The 7,018-nt window shown below is 44.7% G+C and overlaps 1 pseudogene across 1 annotated transcript; it reads left to right on the top strand.

The window, feature by feature from the left end:
• The first annotated feature begins 656 nt into the window (after positions 1–656).
• On the top strand, positions 657–5,195 carry LOC308163410 (nonsense-mediated mRNA decay factor SMG8-like; annotated as a pseudogene). The gene is made up of 6 exons: positions 657–829; positions 1,358–1,637; positions 2,007–3,088; positions 3,306–3,451; positions 3,874–4,746; positions 4,983–5,195. The product of its transcript is annotated as a nonsense-mediated mRNA decay factor SMG8-like (transcript).
• Positions 5,196–7,018: the final 1,823 nt, after the last annotated feature.

Raw genomic sequence — 7,018 nt, 5'->3', positions numbered from 1 at the left:
GGATGTTGTATACTCTATATTGTTGTCTTGTCTTACCCTATTTGAGTTACTGTGTGGAGATATGGGGAAATGAATATAAAAGCACTTTAAACCCATTGATTACACTACAGAAAAAAGCTATGAGGATTGTACATGAGGTCGGATATCGTGATCACACTAATAACTTGTTCCTAATGTCAAAAATATGAAGAAAATATGAAGGAAAGCAGAAATATTGCTCTATTGCTCTATTTAAAAAAAGGTTTAAATTATTTTTAATGAAAAAGTATTAGAACGGATGATACTGAAATATATGTATTAATTAATTGGATTATATAATGTAAGCATAATTGTTAAGTATAAACAGGGGTAGGACAGGCTTCTTCCTACTCCTTTTCGAACAATTGATAGGACTGTACTCTACATATGAGTTTTTTCCGTAGTTTCACCGTAGTAAGGCGATTCATGGTTTCCACCGTAGTTTCCACCGTAGTAAGGCGATTACGTAGTCTATGCAAATATGCAGGCGCGGTATGATGACGTATGGTACATCACATTTCCGGGTGATGGATTTGATATCCGCAGCTGGACCCTTCTCAACATTTCACTCGCCGTCCCGGAAGTTGATCTTGTGCGCCGTTTTTCCCCCCGTGTTTTTTTATCAGGGTGTTAACAACATGGCCTTGCCCATCGTAAGTGTCGGATCGCTCCTTCAATCGGAGGTGATCGAAGACGCCCTGTACAAAGACGAAGGTCTCTGTGTTCTGGGGATATTCGGTAAAAGCGCCCGGGTCGCCCAAAGAGCTCCTGATCAACACGCTGGCGGACAAGCACCTCTTCCCTCTCTGCGGTGAGAATATATATTTCATAATAATTGGTCTTTGGTCTTTATCTTTATTGTCATTGATATAGTACAGGTACCAAACAACGAAATTTGGGAGGGGTGGCTCCCCTGGTGCTAGGAAAGAAAAAACAAAACAAAAAAACAAGAAGGGAAAGGAGCTGGTTTACACAAATAAAGGCTATGTACACTATCCACTATGCTATACTGTACAAATAAAACACTGTGCTGTACTCTATGCTATACCTATTTTAACCTATTGCTGTACTCTATGCTATGCTATACCTATTCTAACATTTCATTAGTATGTTCACTAGTATGTTCATTAGTAGAACATAATTATATAATAATTATAATTGTATAATAAATAATATAACCAGGAATTATTTAATAAAAGTATTATTAATTAATTATTATTATTATAATGAATTAATTATACAATTATATTATTAATTATACAATTATAATTGTAATAATTCATAATTCATAATTATAAATGTATAATTATATTTTTTTCATAAATATAAGGGGGTCTAGACGAGACAGAGACAGACATCCAGAGCGGTGGAAGTCTGATCCAGGCGTACTACAGCCAGGAGACCCGCGTGTTGTACCTGGTGCTCACCTCCATCTGTGACAACCGGCAGCTCCTCCGTGCGTGTGAGTCCCTGAGCGCGGGGATCGGTCACTCCGACGCGCACGAGTTCTGGAAGGGGGCGGATAAGCAACACTGCATGCAGCTGCTGTACCTCTTCTCCCTGTGCCATGTCCTGCTCCTGGTGCACCCCACGTCCTCCTTCAACGTCACCTATGACAGGTCAGGGTCTCCTATTCAGGTGTCTTGAAAAGTATTAAAAGTTGATAAATAAATTTTTGGGGAAATCAAGACCCTTAATAAGTATTAAAAAGTCTTCTCACGATTTTATGAGGTCTTGAATTTTTTTGTAGGTCTTTTTCTGAATTAGACTGTCCAAAGAGTTTGAGTCCTAAAAACGTTTAGTAAAAGTTCGTGAATTTATTAGTTGTCTTAAAAAACAAAGATGAACAAGTTAAGTTAAAGGTGTCACTGATGTAAACGGTTACAGCTCGAAGTGGCGGTGAGGTCTGGAAAAATATTGACAAGGTCTTTAAAAAGTCTTAGAAAGGTATTGAAATTAACCTCAAGATTCCTGTATATACCCTGCAGGTTGTTCCGTGCGCTGGACGCGCTCCGCCAGAAAGCTCTGCCACTCCTGCGCGCTGCCGTCAAAGACTCCACCATCTCCAAGGAATGGAAGGTGAACTGCCGGCCCTGCCCCCCCCGCCTGCTCTTCGTGTTCCAGATGAACGGAGCTCTGAGAGTCAGTGGTTCTGGTTCCAGTGGAAACGCCACAGACACGTCAGGAGGAGGTAACCACCATGACAAGCCCAAAAAGCATTCTCCACGACGACGCCTTCAACACGCCCTGGAGGACCAGATCTATCGCATCTTTCGGAAGAGCAGAGTCCTCACCAACCAAAGCAGCAATTGCTTGTTCACTGTGCCCGCCAACCAGGCGTTTGTGTATGTCGTGCCCGGGCCAGAGGAGGACCCGGTGGCTGCCCTGCTCGGACAACTACGTTCCAACTGCACCCTGTGGGAAAACGACACAAACACTTCACTGTCTGGACCAAGGCACTATACACAGATGCGCCGTGCAGCAAGACCCCCCTCCTTTACAGTAGAGAGCAGCAGTCTGACCTCAGGTGGGCAACTGGTGGACTGCACTCTGAAGGAGTTTTTATGGCAGCACGTCGAGCTGGTGTTGACCAAGAAGGGCTTCGACGACAGTGTGGGTCGCAATCCGCAGCCTTCCCATTTCGAGCTGCCTACCTACTCTAAATGGGCACACGTGGCTTCCAAGCTGTACCAGGTCATGATCACCAACACGGAGGAAGAGACGGCAGAGTTGGCCGTCAAAGTGCAGAGTCAACTGAAAGTGATGGAGGGTTTTCTGGACGCGGACGCAAAGTTCTCTGAGAACCGGTGCCAGAAAGCCCTGCCCCTGGCACACAGTGCCTACCAGTCTAACCTTCCCCATAATTACACCACCACGGTACACAAGAACCAACTGACTCAAGCACTTCGGGTCTACAGCCAGCACGCGCGCGGCGTAGCTTTCCAGAGGTACGCCTTGCAGCTCCATGAGGACTGTTACAAGTTCTGGAGTAACGGACATCAGCTGTGTGAAGAGCGCAGCCTCACAGACCAGCACTGTGTGCACAAGTTTCACCTGCTGCCACAACCAGGTAAGATGGCTCACTTACCCCACAGGTGAAATGGCAATTACTGCTAGCATCAGTTATTCATTATGGCCATAACTAGTTATTTTGCCACTGGCTTTGGTGTCATTAAGTTTAAAACACAGCTGACACTGTTGAGTGCAGGAGAGACTTATAGTGGTTCAATGTGTGTGTATGTACAGTATGTGATAACCTGAAAATGTTGTTGTGGTTCTCTTTGCAGGTGAAAAGCCAGAGATGGACCACAACCCGCCTATCCTCAATCACAACAGCAGGGGGCGCTCCACAAGCTCCTGCAACTGTGGCCGTAAACAAGCCCCTCGTGAGGACCCCTTTGACATCCAGGCTGCCAATTATGACTATTATCAGGTCAGTATTCTTTAAATCAACAATCGACCACTGAGGCCACAAGGGTAAGGCTGAGGCACACATGGTTTTGTTAGAAATAATTATTTCTTGATGACAGATTAATTTTTTTCTCTGAATACATTTACTTCATTCATGACTTCAGTTAAAGGTTGGATGTTATAACCCTTTTTTTTAAAAAAATACCAGGGGTGCCAATAATTGTGTGTGTATATATAAAGAGAGAGAAATAAACACACACAATTTTTGCTCTTTGCCACAAACGAACGCCAGCGACATCCGACGGGTTTTCCCAGGCCACCACACATATATACACACATTTATTTCGCTCTCTCTCTCTCTATCTCTCTCTCTCTCTCTCTCTCTCTCTCTCTCTCTCTCTCTCTCTCTATATATATATATAAATAAATAAATATCCCCCATAGATGCTGGAGGAGAAATGCTGCGCGAAACTGGAGAGGATCAACTTCCCCGTCTTCCAGCCGAGCACCCCGGACCCAGCACCAGCCTGCGACGAAGCACCAAGGCCTCCTGAGGTGGCAGAACCAGGGGAGACGGAGACACTGAAGGACCCCACCACCACCCACACTCCAGGGGACAGGACCAGCCTCAGCCTTGCCCTCAGCCTGGGCCAGTCCACCGACAGCCTGGGGCCCTTCGGGGATGGTGCCACTGAGGGCCAAGAGAAGAGACCCAGCCTGGTGGATCGCCAGCCCTCCACTGTAGAGTACCTCCCCGGCATGGTCCACTCAGGCTGCCCCAAGGGTCTGCTGCCCAAGTTCTCCAGCTGGTCCCTGGTGAAGCTGGGCCCGGCCAAGCTCTACAACTGTCATACGGGCCTGGAGCAGCCAGGCTTCCTCCCCGGCTCCTCCTTCCTCCTGCCCTGGGACGTAGTGATCCGCTCCCGCTCTGAGGAGGAAGTGGGATTGGCCGACCCCCTGGACGGGGGGCCGTCTTCTTGGCCGGCCCCCAACAAAGCCCTGGCGGGGAAGAGGGGGAGCGCGGGCGGACTGGCCCGGGGGGGGCGTAGGCGAGACGACGTGGCCCGTGCCTTTGTGGGGTTCGAGTACGAGGACAGTAGGGGGCGCCGTTTCTTCAGCTCCGGGCCTGAGAAGGTGGTGAAGGTGTCGGGGCCCGGAGGGGCCAAGGAGTCGGCTACCAGGGCTCTGAACGCCGACATGCCCCTGTACATACCGTCCCCTGCCCAGGGCCGCGGGCTGAAGCCACACTACGCCCAGCTGACACGGCTGTTCATCGTAGTACCCGATGCCCCCCTGGAGATCACTCTAAACCCACAGGTAAGCTATTCTCTCTTTATTTAAAATGTCTTTGAATGTTTCCTTACAGGGTTTTTGTTTCCCACTCTTGACAACATGGGAGGAATTATTATGATCCTGCTGATCACTCTAGCCATAAAAGTTGTGGTACAATAATAGCTGAACTGAGAATAGTCACAACATGCTGTCAAGCTCAATTCTGGGTCCATTTGACCAGATTAGCTGCCTGAACTTAGCCTTTTCCATCTCTACCTCAGGTGCAGCACGGCCCTCCTCCCTGCCCAGCGTTCCACCCGGAGCAGACAGAGCTGGTGCTGCCCTCCGATGGCCTCTGGGTGCTCCGCTTCCCCTACTCCTATGTCACAGACCGGGGCCCGTGCTACCCCCCTAAAGAGAACCAGCCCCTAGCCAGTTACAAAGTCCTCCGGGGGATCCTGCGTGCCAACACGGCCAGCCCACCACCACAGTAAAGCCACTCAATCATACCACCACCACCAGGCTTCATACCACCACCACCACCAGGCTTCATACCACCACCACCAGGCTTCAAGTAAATCAGACTATAATCTGGTAGTCTTGTCTATTGTTTGATCCTGTTTCTGTGGCGATTCCTCAATGAACTCGATTGAGTTTGACTGAATTAAATCGATTATGAACTGCAATCTTTATGGAAGAAAGGATTTGTCCCATACAGAAATCAGGGGTCTTGAAATGGTGAAATATAGACCGTGTTTACAGATCTTTGTTTCTTTGTTTATGGTGTCTTCATACTGTGTTCCCCGCTAAGGAGAGAATAAAAAGTATCTAATCGACTGTCCTTTTGTGTCAGATTTATTTACTGATACTGTGCAAACTGGTGTAAATACAATCGTATTACTCCAACTTGTATCCTAGAGATCTACCAGGTGTGCAGGCATTAGTTCTGGCCCAGCACTAATTCACTTTACTTTTCTTGAGCTCACATGCCAGTAAAACACTATTACTGAAATACATGGGAATTTTAGTGTTGTGTTACATATTTATTTAAATCGTCATTTAACGCTTGTTGATGTGATCAGTCGGCAGCTTCAAGTTCCTCTGTGTCCACATCACTGAGGACTTGTGACATGGTCACACCACACCCATACAGCGGTCAAGGCTTATGGTTAGGAACTATACAGGTACATCAGGTTTTCATTCTCAAATGACATTGCATATTTGCACTTCTATGCTACTACTGTTGCTATTGCCCAACATTGCTGCTATACACCTTGCCACCTTTTATTAGTATTATATTGTACTGCATTGTGTATGGTTGTTTGCTGCATTGTTCAGTTGTTGTTACCCTAAGCATTTGATTGCATTGTCTACGGATTAATTATATGTATTTGATAAATAAACTTTTATTTGATTTAAAGAATGAGTCTGCTGTATTGGCATGCAAATGTGCAGCATTTAGCCAATAGATGTCGCTGTTAGCCACGTTGTACCTTCTATAAAGGAACTAGAAAATTCTCAGCATGGCCCCCAAACTGAGTGACAAGAATTTGATTTGGAAAATAAATCATCATCTTTTTATGCAGTTAAATGCCAAATTACTGATTATCTATTTTTATTAAAACATTGTCTTGCTCTGCATAAAGGCACAGTAATTAATGTAAACACTTGAGCCTTTTTCTGCTGTTTATTTGAATAATAATCAATTATGGTAGGCCTGTAGTCGGTCTAGAACATTATTAATATTATGTAATGGTGCAAATAGCCTCATCATGAACCTAATCATCTTTCAACGTCATGGACAATTGCATTTACGTAGTTTGTTCATTAGAATGTCAATTCAATTAGTTCCATTGAATTTATGTTTTTAAAAGTGCAATATTGGTTCGGCTCGTGACTGGTGTCATGTCAGTTAGTGTTCCCGATTAATGATGACTAATTACAGTTAATGATAATACCATGAATATTAATGTTATATTACTCAACTTTTGCAATAAGTATTATTTACAACTTTAGTATTGATTGTCAGTCATGTTATATCCTTGTTCGTCACATTTTTGTAAATAATATAACTGATATTCCCATGCATTTATGATCGACTATATGAATATAATGATGTATTCCAGATATGCATATTTCTCATTCAGTTGGAAGTTGCTGATTCTTGCAGATAACATATTATTGATTGCATCTGTAATCTTTTATCATTAAAGTCAAACATTTTGATTCATGTTGGTGTTAAATTGACACCAGGTTAATATCAATGAATATTCTGGATTAAATCATTATGTTGAAATATTATATAAAATGCATGAAA

The sequence above is a fragment of the Nansenia antarctica genome (genome assembly GCF_963989245.1).
Source record: "Nansenia antarctica genome assembly, chromosome: 8".
Taxonomy (NCBI): domain Eukaryota; kingdom Metazoa; phylum Chordata; class Actinopteri; order Argentiniformes; family Microstomatidae; genus Nansenia; species Nansenia antarctica.
This window is presented reverse-complemented; position numbering and strand designations above follow the sequence as displayed.